Below are 17,640 nucleotides of genomic sequence, written 5' to 3' on the forward strand. Positions count from 1 at the left end.
AATGCCAAACACCCTGCCACCGTCACTCGGCCGCAAACATTGAGATACCTGGTTTTTAAATTCTAGTAAATCCAAAACTTGTCTGAAATTCATGAAACATGGCATGCTATCATGGAGCGGCATCAACATGTCGTGCTAAAATTTTTGTTTCATTTGTGGTAGGTTTGGGTATATGCTGCTCACAAACCAGAGCTTCTCACAATAAGCATGATGGTTTCGGTAGGGAACGACCCACCTTTGGGGACAAAACGATATCCATTGCCTCTTATTGCTTCCAATTTTTTTCTCATGTCAACATAGAACAACAGGAGTGTTGTGTCAATTTTTGTTATTTTTCGGGGTTCGTTTGGACAATTTTATGCATTAACTGAGTTTTCAATTCATTTATGTGCATAATTCAAATTTGAACTACATGCACATGCTCCAGTGCATATAAATTGGTTGAAAATTCAAATATGTGTCCTTGGGTGCATGCTTAGGTCCCATGCAAGAAATGGGAATGAATTTCAAACACCAGGGCAGTGTTGATTGCAGGCAAAACATCGAGGTGCCTGGTTTTTAAATTCTAGTAAATCCAAAACTCGTTTGAAATTCTTGAAACTTGGCATGCTATCATGGAGCGGCATCAACATGCCGTGGTAAATTTTTTTTCCTATTTGGGGCAGGTTTGGGTATATGCTTCTCACAAACCAGAACTTCTCACAACAAGCATGATGGTTTCGGTAGGGAACGTCCCACCTTTGAGGATGAAACGATATCCATTGCGTCTAATTGCTTCCAAAAAATTTCTTGTGTCAACATAGAACAACAGGAGTGTTGTGTCAATTTTTGTGATTTTTCGGGGTTCGTTTGGACATTTTTATGCATTAACTGAGTTTTCAATGCATTTATGTGCATAATTCATATTTGAACTACACGCACATGCTCCAGTGCGTATAAATTGGTTGAAAAATCAAATCTGTGTCCTTGGGTGCATGCTTAGGTCCCATGCAAGAAATGGGAATGAATTTCAAACACCAGGGCATCGTTGATTGCCGGCAAAACATTGAAATGCCTGGTTTTTAAATTCTAGTAAATGCAAAACTCATATGAAATTCATGAAACTTGGCATGCTATCATGGAGCGGCATCAACATTCCATGGTAACATTTTTGTCCCATTTGCGGCAGGTTTGGGTATATGCTTCTCACAAACCAGAGCTTCTCACAACAAGCATGATGGTTTCGGTAGGGAACGTCCCACCTTTGGGGACGAAACGATAGCCATTGCCTCTTATTGCTTTCAATTTTTTTCTCGTGTCAACATATAATAACAGGAGTGTTGTGTCAATTTTTGTGATTTTTCGGCGTTCGTTTGGTCATTTTTATGCATTAACTGAGTTTTCAATGCATTTATGTGCATAATTCAAATTTGAACAACATGCTGTAACACCCACAATGCGGCTATATCTCCCACGTGTCGGGGCACGACTTAGAGGCATAGCCGCATGGTAGGTTTGTCGCAAGAGGGGTAATCTTCACACAATCCCATGTACAGAATAAGAAAGGGATAAAGAGTTGGCTTACAATCGCGACTTTACACAAATACAAGTTAAACATACATCATCCAGAATACAAACAAAGGTCTGACAACGGAACCAAAATAAAAGAAGGCAACCCCAAATGCTAGATCCCTGATCGTCCCAACTGGGATCCACTACTGATCAACAGGAAATGAAACAAAACAACGATCAAGATCTTCATCGAGCTCCCACCTGAGCTCAGTTGCGTCACCTGCACTAGTATCATCGGCACCTGCAACTGTTTTGAAGTACCTGTGAGCCACGAGGACTCAGCAATCTCACACCCGTGAGATCAAGACTATTTAAGCTCACGGGTAGGAAAGGGTAATGAGGTGGAGGTGCAGCACTAAGCATATATGGTGGCTAACATACGCAAATAAGAGCGAGAAGAGAAGCAACCCACGGACGTGAACTAGAAGTGATCAAGAAGTGATCCTAAATCTACTTACGTTCAAGCATAACACAAGAATCGTGTTCACTTCTCGGACTCCGCTGAAAATAGACCATCATGGCTACACATGCGGTTGATGCATTTTAATTAAGTTAAGTGTCAAGTTCTCTACAACCGGATATTAACAAATTCCCATCTTCCACATAACCGCGGGCACGGCTCTTGAAAGTTTATACCCTGCAGGGGTGTCCCAACATAGCCCATCACAAGCTCTCACGGTCAACGAAGGATATTCCTTCTCCCGGGAAGACCTGATCAGTCTCAGAATCCCGGTTACAAGACATTTCGACAATGGTAAAACAAGACCAGCAAGACCGACCGATGCGCCGACATCCCGATAGGAGATGCACATATCTTGTTCTCAGGGCAACACCGGATAAACACTACGTACAACTAAAACAAACCCTCACGTTTCCCCGAGGTGGCACTGCAAGTGGCTCTGTTTCAGACCAACACTTGGAGAAGCACTGGCCCGGGGGGTTTCAAATAAAGATGACCCTTGGGCTTCGGAAACCGAAGGGAAAAAGGCTTAGGTTGCTAGGCAAATGTAAAACTAAGGTTGGGCCTTGCTGGAGGAGTTTTATTCAAAGCGAACTGTCAAGGGGTTCCCATAACACCCAACCGCGTAAGGAACGCAAAATCAAGGAACATAACACTGGTATGACGGAAACTAGGGCAACAAGAGTGGAACAAAACACAAGGCATAAGGCCGAGCCTTCCACCCTTTACCAAGTATATAAATGCATTAATTAAAATAAGATATATTGTGATGTCCCAACATATCCATGTTCTAACATGGAACAAACTTCATCTTCACCTGCAACTAGCAACGCTATAAGAGGGGCTGAGCAAAGCGGTAACATAGCCAAACAACGGTTTGCTAGGAAAGGTGGGTTAGAGGCTTGACACGGCAATATGGGAGGCATGATATAGCAAGTGGTAGGTAGCGCAACATAGCAATAGATCGAGCAACTAGCAAGCAAAGATAGAAGTGATTTCGAGGGTATGTTCATCTTGCCTGAAATCCCGCAAGGAAGAAGAACGAGTCCATGAAGAAGACAAACGGGCGGAGTCGAACAGATCCTCACAACTCCAGAACGAAACTGAAGCTAACGAGAGAAGCAACCCGGAAAGAAGCAAGCAACATAGTAAACAACCAAGCATAACATGGCATGATGCACAACCAAGTATGATGCATGTTCTGTTTAAATATGCATGACATGGCAAAGTGCAACAACCAAAACTACAAATTAAGTGGAGCTCAATATGCAACGGGTTGCATATTGACGGAACACCACATCAATTATTTAGTTCTCTCCTGTTTAGGTACCCAACAATATTAAATGTTGTTAAACATGCCAAGAGAAGAAGCAAAAGTAAACTACACAATCTTAGCAATTTAAATGGGGCCGGAAACATCAAACAACAATTCCGGTAGACCCCCATATGCATTTAGCAATTTAAAGCAAACAACAATTTTAAACATTCTTGATGTTGTTATCATGATGCGGATGACATGTGCAAGTTTATGCAATTTTTATTAAAAGTTGACATGAGCATTATGAAGCATTTGTCACCGTGGTGGAAAGAAAGGGTGCCACGGCGACGAATCCAAAAATGATGCCACCACACCATATCGGTTCTGGTAGCTCATGGAGATACCAGTGCATAAGGAAAAGTGACGGGAGCGTGACATGCGATAGAAGGTGGGCTCCTCCCGGTAACCGGGTGTCCCAAGTGTCGACAGCATGGAAGTGAGAGACACTACGGACATGGTGCAGATAATGGGTGCATCTCATACAACACATGCAATCATTCACGGACAGTCGTCTCGGGGTTATACCTCTGAAGCGTGCGTTTCAAAGCGGATCGGTTTCTTAGAGGAAGTAGTCGTTCACGGTTCGTCGAGGGAAGTAGTGGTTCATGTCCGTAGATGTTCGGGGTCACGACACAGAACTTGACGTCCAGGGGGTCTTCAGCGATGGTCGTGGTACATGTTTCGTAGACGTTCGGGTGGCGGTAGTGGGCCACGTTTTTAAGGGGAAGTAGAGGTTCACGTTTCTTAGTCGTTCGGGGTCGCCGATAGTTGTACACAGTTGTTGTTGGACTTGACAGATCCGATGCCTCCAGATGTAGTGGTACATGTTCGTTTGCGGAGAGGTACTTGGCGTTCTTCGTCTCGCAGTGTAGTCAAAATTGACGTATCTGAGGGCTCCGGGTATCGTGGTACTTGTCGAAATCCACATCGGATGAAGTTGAACATTTTTAAATGGAACTTGGCGCGTCCCAAAATCTGCGGGCATCGGTACTTGGCGAAAAGAACCCACGAAGGCGTCCTTGACGTCCCTGGTTGCCGGGTCTTGGCAGTGACAAGAGGGGGAAAACAAGGCCCACCGGATAGCAAGGAGGTGGAGGTCTCGTAGGAGTTGGCTGTGAAGGGGCTGCTCAAGGCAGCAGGAGAAGATGGCCGGGGCGGGCGTCGAGCTTGAAGGCCAGTGGTGCAGGCCGAACGGAGGGAGGAAGAGGTGCGGGCGCGAGGTGGCCCTCGTCTGCCATGGACGGAGGCGATGTCGGGGCAGAGGAACGCAGCGCTGCGGCGCAGCTCGACGGCGGCAAGGCGGTAGCGGGATCCGGGTAGTAGAAGACCGAGCTTGGGGCGGCCGGCGTGGCGCTCCTAGACGGGCAGCTCGCAGAGGAGGCGACCGGAGAACTTGAGGAATGGCGCGACGGAGGCGGTGCGACGACGTGAGGCAGGGGGCGCCGGAGTTGACCTCCAGGCCGGAGCTTGATGGCGGCGGAGGATGGATGCAGCAGCAGCAGGGCGCGGTGGGAGGCGATGGCAGCGCTCCTGACAGTTGAGGAAGAGGGGGATGGCACAGAAAGGAGCGGTGGGGCGGCAGCCGGCAACAGCTCCGGTGGCCGGCCGGCGTGACGTAGATGGAGGCGCCATGGCGTGCGCAGGGACGCTGGGAGAACGAGAGGGAGATGGGGAGCGAGGCTCCTGGTAGCGTTGGATGGAAGGGTACGAGGGAAGAGGGTGAGGGGATCGGGCTAGGTCGTGCTAGGGTGCGGTCTAGGGTTAGAGGGTTAGGTGGTCTTTAGGGGGGTTGGGCCTAGGTGGGATAGTGGGGAAGCAGGCCGGTCTGGCACTAAGGCCGAAGTGTCCAGCCGGGCTTCTCTCTCTCCCTCATATCTCTTTAGCAGAAAAGAAAATAAAGAGAGGAAAAGAAAGAGAGGGTTAGGAAAAGATTTTGGGCATGGGGATAATTTTCCCGAACTCATAAAAATATGCTTGTTCCGAGAAAATAGAAAAGGCGAAGATTGAAAGATGTAAAATTCAAAATCATTTGATTTAAATTCAAATGATTCGAATGGGAAGTGAGGTTTAGGAAGGTCCAAAAATGTTCAGATTTTTGGTGGAGCTCCGGAATATGATGAAAGAATACATGGCGAGGTTGGAGACCAAGAATTAAGATAACAAAGGCATTGAGATAATTTACAAGTGTGTTATGGTGAATTCCAAATTAAATAAATATTTAATATAGCTCCCTAATATCGGGAGGATATGTTATATAGAGAAATCACCATGTGAGTTCCCTTAATTTAAATAGATCAAAGATCTATGCATTTTATTTTGTTGAGTTTAAAAAATGAAATGGCATGATGGTATGATGACATGATGCAAGGCACATGATGCAAAGAGGAATGCAACAAGCAAAACAAATCACATGGAACGATGAAGATCAATTACGACACACTCCGGCTGGAAATGGAAGGCATATAATATGAACTTGGTCAAATGAAAGCACTTGGATGAGACTCCGGTTAGAAGAGGAATGATAGACACAACACTCTGGTTAAAACAAGATAGAGAAGGAAATAGAATGATGTAATTTGGACAGCACTCCAACTATAAACGGAAGGGATTGAACATGATCTTGACAAAACAAGATGATGGGTCGAAGAGAGCAACATCACAATCCCTCCGGAACAAATGAAAGAATGGAATGGAATGAACGGAGGGAAACAAGATCTTGAGAGAGCACGCTTACAACAAATGCTAGAACGGAGTTGTTGGATTATGAACAACGAAAGGATAAGCTTGATGTGGGCTTATGGAAGACATCTCAAGATTATGAGGTGACAACCTAGCACTAACGGAAACGAAGATTGGATTGATATCAACAAGGAGACGAGAAACTTATTTCACCAGGAGGATAAATGAAGAACTTGGGTCATTTATAAGCACCATAATTAGCAACAATCCTTATGGAAAGCTTTAGGTGAAATATAACCCAAGATAATTCCAATGAAGAGATTGATGGGTTGCAAAGGATCTCATGAACGAATTGAAAATGATGGGTTTAAAATATGTCATTCCGGATAACTTGTGAATCATGAACCACGAAGTGAAATTGTCAATAATGACATAACACCACCTCAAAAGATAAGGTAGAAAGAATTGCACTTGACTGTAAGATGAAGAATGCTTGCACTCCTCGGAACTAAACATGTGTTGAGCACCATGTTTATTTTAGAGTAAAGCTTGATGGATCTTAACTTTGATAGAGATCTTGAAGAACAAATGAAGAATGAAAGGAATCCTTGACGAACCACCATGTAGAGCCTCCATGAAAAAAAACTCCGGTAATAAAAGGATGATATAAAGAAAGAGAAGTTGAAAACACAAAGTGAAGCCTTGTGATGATTTAGATGGTGCTTCGCGACGAGATAATGCGAAAAACTTGGAACTCCGGGAAAGAAAAGATGAAGCATCTCGAACCGAGAAATGTGACATGTCGAACAACTCTGGAATGAAGAAAACTAGATCACTTAGATGAAACAATAATAAGAATTACGTTATGTGTATCCTTCACCAATTAATTGATGACAAGAAATGGATTCGGCATACTACTTATTCTCGTAGAAAGGATTAAGAGAGATATAGCGCAAACTTGAGAAAGGCCTTCAACGATCCACCGGTAGGATTGAAACAACGAATGAATTGATATGATTACCAAGGAAGAGAACTCTTGAACGAACCATCATAAGGATTAAAAGAACGAACGAAGAAACAAACGCATCAACAGGAAGAATTGGAAAATGAATGAAGATACTTGAGAGAATTTATATACAAGTGAACGAAGAGATCCCGAACTGATTAGAGAATACTTGAATGATGACTCGGTAGGATTTGGAGAACGAGAGATGAAAGCTGGAATGAATAATTCTGAGATGATGGGCTCCGTAGAATCAAACTGAAAAGACTCCTGAATAGCTCCGGATGGGTGAAAAGAATTCTCACAATCGAAAACAATGATCAGAGGATGGCATAAAGCTAGCACCTCACATCTCTGAGAGAACGGCTAAGATTTGGAGGAAAAACTCTTCTTCGGTCTTTAAAATCTGAGAATGACGACGAGAAACACCACCATGATTTGTTGAGGCACTCCGGGTAGAACCAACGATGAAAGAATTTGAAAGATGTTGGAGAAGGACATATGACTGATGATAATTCATTCTTACGTCAACTTTGAAAGAATTTAGGCTACCTCCGAGAAAATTAGAAGAGTCAGGTAAGATCCTGGGAAAAGACCTGTGGGTTAGGGCCCACTCAAAAGATACACCATTGAACAATTTAAAAGAGAGATTGCGCCGGTTGAATTAAATGGCTTGAATGAGATAACATCCTCGAAAGAACTTGAGAAAATTGAGAATGGAAACTAGAATCTTCTGAGATATCTTCAGCACTCCAGAACAAAAGAATAGAGAGAAGTGAAAGATTAAGAGGTGAACCGGTATGAGAAAGCATTTGAACCGAAGAAAGGATATGATCGACAAAGCTTGAATTAAATCCACCGGAGAAGAAAAGAGAATGAAGAATAATTAACTTGAAGCTTCTGATCATATCCACGAGAAGTCACCGGGTAAGAACATTAAAGAAAGAATGAAGAGACTTCACATCAATAAGATGGATACTTGATTAAGAAATCTTAGTCCTTGAGGAAAAAGGGTGGGAGGGCGGGAAAAAAGGAAACTTGGGACAGATGAAACAAATAACATTGAGAAGACTTTGAGTTGATCTTGCGGATGGGAAAAATGATTGGATCCACTTAAAGAGAAACACGTCGGTTGAAAAGGATTGACATGACAATCTCGATTATCATGAAAGATTAGTATTCACATAGAAATATGAGAACACCTCTTAGGAAAAGTATGGAATCAACACTTGACATTGAAGCAACTCGAATACCACAACTCAAAACAAAACAAAGGATTGGCTTGCAGAATAAGCCAGAACAAACATATGATAGATCACATATCGTATCATGCGTCTGTTGGAAAGATATCCTACGTGATGCTTGAATTCCCACTTATAAACTCTCAAAACTTTCTGGTTATGCAATCAGGTGTTGGGGATACAGGGGAAGCATAATATCTCACCCAAACTAACAATTCCTACATTCAGCTATATCCATCCTTCAACACATAACCAAGAAACCTTCGGAAATCGTGTACCTCAACCTTCGAAAAGCATCCGTTATACGAGTTATGGCAATATTCCCGAACTCCCGACCCAGTGCCGGGTGGCATCGAGGTTATCTCACCAACAACTGCATAAAAGAGATTTTCGATGTCGGCGAACTCAGGTATTCCAGAACTGCAACGATAAAATTGTGACGACAACACCTCGGAGCTCAAATCCCCGGGACACTGCCACAACCCCTAAATGTCAGGAGGCACCAAGAACAATATTCTCGTCACAAAACCATCGGAACGATTCCAAGATACCCGTGTGATTCTAAAAAAAAATCGTGTAATTTGAGGAGAGAAGAGTCAAAACTCTACCTCAGGAGGCCTCACCAGAGCGACGAAGGGACTGAGGAGTAAAAAGAATCCTACTCTCCGATATATATAATCCTAAGACTCAAAACATTTTGTTCTAGACTCAACAACATCATCGATTCGATCAAGTAGGGGGCTCCTAAGTCGGGGATGGCTCTGATACCAACTTGTAACACCCACAATGCGGCTATATCTCCCACGTGTCGGGGCACGACTTAGAAGCATAGCAGCATGGTAGGTTTGTCGCAAGAGGGGTAATCTTCACACAATCCCATGTACTGAATAAGAAAGGGATAAAGAGTTGGCTTACAATCGCCACTTCACACAAATATAAGTTAAACATACATCATCCAGAATACAAACAAAGGTCCGACTACGGAACCAAAATAAAAGAAGACAACCCCAAATGCTAGATCCCCAATCGTCCCAACTGGGCCCCACTACTGATCAACAGGAAACGAAACAAAACAACGATCAAGATCTTCATCAAGCTCCCACCTGAGCTCAGTTGCGTCACCTGCACTGGTATCATCGGCACCTGCAACTATTTTGAAGTATCTGTGAGCCACGAGGACTCATCAATCTCACACCCGCGAGATCAAGACTATTTAAGCTTATGGGTAGGAAAGGGTAATGAGGTGGAGCTGCAGCACTAAGCATATATGGTGGCTAACATACACAAATAAGAGCGAGAAGAGAAGCAACGCACGAACGTGAACTAGAAGTGATCAAGAAGTGATACTAAATCTACTTACGTTCAAGCATAACACAAGAACCGTGTTCACTTCTCGGACTCTGCCGAAAAGAGACCATCACGGCTACACACGTGGTTGATGCATTTTAATTAAGTTAAGTGTCAAGTACTCTACAACCGGATATTAACAAATTCCCATCTGCCACATAACCGCGGGCACGACTCTCGAAAGTTTATACCCTGCAGGGGTGTCCCAACTTAGCCCATCACAAGCTCTCATGGTCAACGAAGGATATTTCTTCTCCCTGAAAGACCCGATCAGTCTCAGAATCCCGGTTACAAGACATTTCGACAATGGTAAAACAAGACCAGCAAGACCACCTGATGCGCCGACATCCCAATAGGAGCTGCACATATCTCGTTCTCAGGGCAACACCGGATGAACACAACGTACAACTAAAACCAACCCTCAAGTTTCCCCGAGGTGGCGCTGCAAGTGGCTCTATTTCGGATCAACACTTAGAGAAGCACTGGCCCGTTGGGGTTAAAATAAAGATGACCCTCGGGCTCCGAAAACCCAAGGGAAAAAGGCTTAGGTTGTTAGGCAAATTTAAAACCAAGGTTGGGCCTTGCTGGAGGAGTTTTATTCAAAGCGAACTGTCAAGGGGTTCCCATAACACCCAACCGCGTAAGGAACGCAAAATCAAGGAACATAACACCGGTATGACGGAAACTAGGGCGGTAAGAGTGGAACAAAACACCAGGCATAAGGCCGAGCCTTCCACCCTTTACCAAGTATATAGATGCATTAATTAAAATAAGATATATTGTGATATCCCAACATATCCATGTTCCAACATGGAACAAACTTCATCTTCACCTGCAACTAGCAACGCTATAAGAGGGGTTGAGCAAAGCGGTAACATAGCCAAACAACGGTTTGCTAGGAAAGGTGGGTTAGAGGCTTGACACGGCAATATGGGAGGCATGATATAGCAAGTGGTAGGTAGCGCGACATAGCAATAGAGCGAGCAACTAGCAATCAAAGATAGAAGTGATTTCGAGGGTATGGTCATCTTGCCTGAAATCCTGCAAGGAAGAAGAACGAGTCCATGAAGAAGACAAACGGATGGAGTCGAATGGATCCTCACAACTCCGGAACGAAACCGAAGCTAACGAGAGAAGCAACCCGGAAAGAAGCAAGCAACATAGTAAACAACCAAGCATAACATGGCATGATGCACAACAAGTATGATGCATGTCCGGTTTAAATATGCATGACATGGCAAAGTGCAACAACCAAAACTACAAATTTAGTGGAGCTCAATATGCAACGGGTTGCATATTGACGGAACACCACATCAATTATTTAGTTCTCTCCCGTTTAGGTACCCAACAATATTAAATGTTGTTAAACATGGCAAGAGAAGAAGCAAAAGTAAACTACACAATCTAAGCGATTTAAATGGGGCCAGAAACATCAAACAACAATTCCGGTAGATCCCCATATGCATCTACCAATTTAAAGAAAATAACAATTTTAAACATTCTTGATGTTATTATCATGATGCGGATGACATGTGCAAGTTTATGCAATTTTTATTAAAAGTTGACATGAGCATTGTGAAGCATTTGTTACCGTGGTGGAAAGAAAGGGTGCCACGGCAATGAATCCAAAAATGATGCCACGGCACCATATCGGTTCCGGTAGCTCACGGAGATATCGGTGCATAAGGAAAAGTGACGGGAGCGTGACATGCGATAGAAGGTGGGGTCCTCCCGGTAACCGGGTGTCCCAAGTGTCGACAGCATGGAAGTGAGAGACACTACGGACATGGTGCAGATAACGGGTGCATCTTATACAACACATGCAATCGTTCACGGACAGTCATCTCGGGGTTATACCTTTGAAGCGTGCGTTTCGAAGCGGATCGGTTTCTTAGAGGAAGTAGTCGTTCACGGTTCGTCGAGGGAAGTAGTGGTGCATGTCCATAGATGTTCGGGGTCACGACACGGAACTTGACATCCACGGGGCTTCAGCGATGGTCGTGGTACATGTTTCGTAGACGTTCGGGCGGCGGTAGTGGGCCTCATTTTGAAGGGGAAGTAGAGGTTCACGTTTCTTAGTCATTCGGGGTCACCGATAGTTGTACACAGTTGTTGTTGGACTTAATGGATCCGATGCCTCCGGACATAGTGGTACATGTTCGTTTTCGGAGAGGTACTTGGCGTTCTTCGTCTCGTAGTGTAGTTAAACTTGACGTATCCGAGGGCTCCGGGCGTCGTGGTACATGTCAAAATCCACTTCGGATGAAGTTGAACATCTTTAAACGGAACTTGGCGCGTCCCAAAATCTGCGGGCATCGGTACTCGGCGAAAAGAACCCACGAAGGCGTCCTTGACGTCCCTGGTTGCCGGGTCTTGGCAGCGACAAGAGGGGAAAAACAAGGCCCCCCGGGCAGCAAGGAGGTGGAGGTCTCGTTGGAGTTGGCCGTGAAGGGGCTGCTCAAGGCAGCAGGAGAAGATGGCCGGGGCGAGCGTCGAGCTTGAAGGCCGGTAGTGCAAGCTGAACCGAGGGAGGAAGAGGTGCAGGCGCGAGATGGCGCTCGTCTGCCATGGACAAAGGCGAGGTCGGGGCAGAGGAACGCAGCGCTGCGGTGCAGCTCGACAGCGGCAAGGCGGCATCGAGATTCGGGCAGCAGAAGACCGAGCTTGGGGCGGCTGGCGTGGCGCTCCTGGACGGGCAGCTTGCGGAGGAGGCGACCAGAGAACTTGAGGAATGGCGCGACAGAGGCGGTGGGACGACGCGAGGCAGGGGGCGCCGGAGTTGACCTCCAGGCCAGAGCTTGATGGCGGCGGAGGATGGATGCAGCAGCAGCAGGGCGCGGTGGGAGGCGATGGCAGCGCTCCAGGCAGTTGAGGAAGAGGGGGGTGGCACGGAAAGCAGCGGTGGGCGGTAGCCGGCAACAGCTCCGGTGGCCAGCTGGCGTGACGTAGCTGGAGGCGCCATGGCGTGCGCGGGGACGCTGGGAGAACGAGAGGGAGATGGGGAGCGAGGCTCCTGGCGGCTGGATGGAAGGGTACGAGGGAAGAGGGTGAAGGGATCGGACTAGGGGTTGCTAGGGTGCGGTCTAGGGTTAGAGGGTTAGGTGGGCTTTAGGGGGGTTGGGCCTAGGTGGGATAGTGGGGAAGTAGGCCGGCCTGGCACTGAGGCCCAAGTGTCCAGCCGGGCTTCTCTCTCTCTCTCTCTCCCTCATATCTCTTTAGCAGAAAAGAAAATAAAGAGAGGAAAAGAAAGAGAGGGTTACGAAAAGATTTTGGGCATGGGGATAATTTTCCTGAACTCACAAAAATATGCTTGTTCCGAGAAAATAGAAAAGGCAAAGATTGAAAGATGTAAAATTCAAAATCATTTGATTTAAATTCAAATGATTTGAATGGGAAGTGAGGTTTGGGAAGGTCCAAAAATGTTCGGATTTTTGGTGGAGCTCCGGAATATGATGAAAGAATACATGGCAAGGTTGGAGACCAAGAATTAAGATAACAAAGGCATCGGGATAATTTACAAGTGTGTTATGGTGAATTCCAAATTAAAGAAATATTTAATATAGCTCCCTAATATCGGGAGGATATGTTATATAGAGAAATCACTATGTGAGTTCCCTCAATTTAAATAGATTAAAGATCTATGCATTTTATTTTGTTGAGTTAAAAAAATTGAAATGGCAAGATGTCATGATGACATGATGCAAAGAGGAATGCAACAAGCAAAAGAAATCACATGATGAATCTCAGAAACCATGGAAGGCATCTGAATCTCCGGTCTTGGGGCATTACACATGCACATGCTCCAGTGCATATAAATTGGTTAAAAAATCAAATATGTGTCCTTGGGTGCATGCTTAGGTCCCATGCAAGAAATGAGAATGAATTTCAAACACCAGGGCGCCGTTGATTGCCGGCAAAACGTTAAGATACTTTATTTTTAAATTCTAGTAAATCCAAAACTCGTCTGAAATTCATGAAACTTGGCATGCTATTATGGAATGGCACCTGACATGCTGTGGTATTTTTCGTGTCCATTTTGAGAGAAGGCGCACTCGAATAATGACAGCCAACAAAGCCATTTAAAAAAATAGCTGTCACTTTAATATCTTAAACGTTTGTATAATTTAAACCATGTGCGTTCTGTTAACCATTCACGTGACGCCATGTGTCTTGGTTTTAATGGCTGTAGAGGTGCCGTGCGGACAACTGCTGGACCTTGACTGAACGGGAGGCGTGCGAGCGTAGTTCGGTGCACAGGCTGACCGAGAGGAGTGCAAGCTGCCTCGAATGCGCAGGCTCACCAGGAAGCATGTGAGTTGTATGCTGCATAGGCTCACTGGGAAGTGAGCCCTTTGACTTCCATGGCCGCCCACCTTCCTCTCCGTGCGCACGCCCCCCTCAGCGGCATGGGACGCCGCCGTCGAATGCTACCTCTCAGCGCTGCCAGCTGCCGTCCACTCGCCCCCCGCCCGTCAACCCCAGGACGACATGATGCAAAGTGAGAGCAGGATTTGTGCATCTCTTCAACACAAACGGTTTTTTTGGATGACCCGTGTGTAACCACTTACAAACAATTTGGTGCGATTTGCATCTGTCATATTGAGTATGTTACCATTTGTCAAACTGAAAAGATTGATATTTGTTGATCTAGTAACATTGCCATTTGTTAACCTTGTAACACTGCGATTTGTCAAAATATGAAGCTAAAAATCACTAGCAGTATCTAATTTTTGCAACTAAAATTCAGTAATTAAGTATAGATTTCATTCATAGATTAATCAGTCGTTCTTAATTTATACAAACAGTTCAACTCGACAGCTAAACCGACTAAACTTTTCCCCAATTGTTGCCAACCACGTACTGAAATAGCTAGTTCAACTATATATACTAGCTAATTTTAAGTATGTTGTACAGTTTCACCACATCTATAGTCAGATGAACTGAACAAAATAGCCCCTAAATACTACGGAGGGGCTTTGTACTACTTCCGGCTGCCTCTCCTCTGCCGAGCGCACTCATTAAGAGGCGGAGGAGGAGGAGCCTACCGACGAGCTGGGCAACCGCAATAAGGTGCCTGCCGCTGTTGCAGCTTCAGCGACGCTCACCTCGAATGCCCTCTACCTCTCCCGCCTTCGGGCCGCGGCGGCGGAGCGGGCGATGGCCCTGGCTTTCGACGGTGGTGTGGCAGCAACGCCGGCCGACAATAGCTGCCGACGGGCACCGGCGGCGGAGCGTGTGGTGGGTGTTCCGCGCACACCCAATAGGGACGCCACACGCACTACACTACGCCGGGGACTGCACTGCCGCCGCGGTGTAGCCTCTTAGCTGGAGCTGTCCTTTGATGACGGCAGAGTGGCTGAGCGGTGACGACGGACCGGTGCCATTGGCGATTGTGGGAGAAGCAGACGATATAAGCTACAGGGAGGGAGGGGAAAATGCAATGCAGGACTCACCGGCCGTGAGGGTTTTTATAGCAGGCGGATAAGCATTGGGATTTTGGGGGATTTCACCGAGTCAGGCGGGAAGCTTGCGCGGGAACCTGCGAGGATGCGCAGGAACGAGCTCACCAATGATTCATTGGCGCCATCGTTTGACCAAAAGAACGCCCCTGCATGCTGCGCAAGCTTGCACTGTAAGCCGTCTGCGGCAGCGGGGTGACAAGACGTGCGAGAGGAGGATGAAAGGCCACGTACACATATGATTAATAAAAAATGTTTGCGATTTAATTACCTACTATACCCCATCCTGATTTATAAGTATGATTTAACTAATAAAATACAAATGCATGTCGCCAAAGATTATATAGTTGGATTCGTATTTGAACATAGCTTCCAATTATATAATTTTTATAACATGCATTAATATTTTGTTGGTTAAATTTGAGGGCAAAGTATGGCACAGATTATAAAGGGGACTATAGACTAGACGGAGGTGGTAGCACACGGCCGCTCTCTACACGGCTTGTAGGCGACCATTTCCTGCGTGTTCAACTGCACTATGCGTGTGGTTGCTTGCGGTTCAGGTGGCCGTGGCGCGCTCTGCTCGCGTCTCTCCGCGCGCGCTCTTCTCTCGCGTCCCTCCGAGTGCTCTTCCCTCGTCCCTCCACGCGCGCTGCGAGTGTTCGGGGCCGGCGCATGATCACGCATGTTCGTGTGCATGCGGTTGCGCTGGGCGCGACGCGACGATGCAGTTACCCGCTGCAAAAACTACCATGCGGACGCGCCGAAAATCCATGCCGCCTGGCCCCCTTTTATTCCTGCGGCCATTTACCTTCATCTCTCATCTCACACGACACATAAGCACACCCATGAGGACACATACAGAGAGGACATCCAGCGGTTCCAATGGCGCTCCCAGCGGCCGACGACAATGGCGGGCAATTCACCACGCAACATGTCCTGGACACCCAAGTGAGGGGGAAGGCTCGATGGTGTACAAGAATGATCCGGTCTCGGTTGAGAGCTCCATCCAAACTATGGAGCAGTTCCTTGCCGAGGACAAGTACCAAGTGGTCGGCTTAGACCTCGGGTACACCATGGGTCGTGCTGGGAACGATCAGAAGGTTGTCGTTGCCCAGTTGTGCGTGCGACATGATGTCCTCGTCTATCACTACCACCTGGCCACAACGCCTTGAGAGTGTTTCTCCAGGTTTATCAATAGCTCCGACTACAGTTTCACTGCAGTGAACACCACCAACGATCTAAAAGCGCTCAAGGTTTAGGGCTTGAAATGCCCGAATCTTGTCAACATCCAGCGCGACTACAAGGTCTGGGGCAGCGAAAAAAACAAACTGAACTCCCTGGTTGACCTCGCCTCGGCCATCATCAACCCCTACTACATGAAGATGAAGAATGAGAGCAATAAGGACGGAATGCCTGGCACAATATGTGGCATGAGAGACTGGATGAACAACATGTCAAGTACATGGCCATGGACGCGTACACAAGGTACGAGATGTACATGCGGATCGTTGACATGAGGAACTGTCTTATTCCTGACCCAGATGAGGGGTCGAGCCACATAGCAGTGGCGGGAGCGTCACAAGAAGTAGATGACTAGACGATCGTTTCTCCTACTTTAAAATGCATGCAATTGTTTATTGAGGTGTGTGCAAATGATCTGCATAGTCACTTATGTAATTGGATGTTTATTTCAGTTATATATATACATGTTATTCCACTGTAGACAGAGCAAATCACATGGCTTATTGGCATCAATCGTCCATATTATTATTGGTCTTCGCACACATTTCTGATTACGGACATGTTTGCCGCATACCACACACATCTTATTCAGTTGAACCATTTCCATTGTGTTGCCTAATCACACACAATGCATCCTAGTGAACCGTATGCTATATATCGCACACACCTTCATCTGGCTGCCCGTTTCTTTTGTTCCTCCTCATCCCAAACAGTTAATTGAATTGAACCGTATGCCCTGCATCGCACATGCAACTAATATCTGAACCGTGTTTGATGCACCCGTCATCGCAAACATTTTGCACCTTTTTGACGGTTTTTTACACCACTGTTTGCGATTATGGCATCGCACACAGTTTTGTTGAAGGGTCTCTGATCGTAGTGTCGCGTTTGGACCATCCTGGAGTAGTGCATGTGCCAATTCTTTCAATAAAGATTCTATATGTGACGCCTATCAAAAAGGAAAAAGTGACCAGTTGCCTTATCCTAAGTCAATAAGTGAATCAAAGTTTCCTTTAGAACTTGTGTTTTCCGATGTTTGGGGTCCTACTGTTGAAACATTAGGAAGAAAGAAATACTATGTGAGTTTCATCGACAATTTCAGTAAATTCACATGGATATATTTAATCAAACACAAGTCTGAAGTCTTCCAAAAGTTCCATGACTTTCATAATCTAGTAGAACGACAATTTAATCGCAAGATTCTTGCTCTACAAACAGATTGGGAAGGGGAGTACGAAAAATTAAACTCCTTCTTCACCAAGATAGGCATATCTCACCATGTCTCGTGCCCTCACGCTCACCAACAAAATGGGTCAGCCGAGAGAAAACATCGACAC

The sequence above is a fragment of the Triticum dicoccoides genome, chromosome 7A, assembly GCF_002162155.2.
Source record: "Triticum dicoccoides isolate Atlit2015 ecotype Zavitan chromosome 7A, WEW_v2.0, whole genome shotgun sequence".
NCBI classification, from domain to species: Eukaryota; Viridiplantae; Streptophyta; class Magnoliopsida; order Poales; family Poaceae; genus Triticum; species Triticum dicoccoides.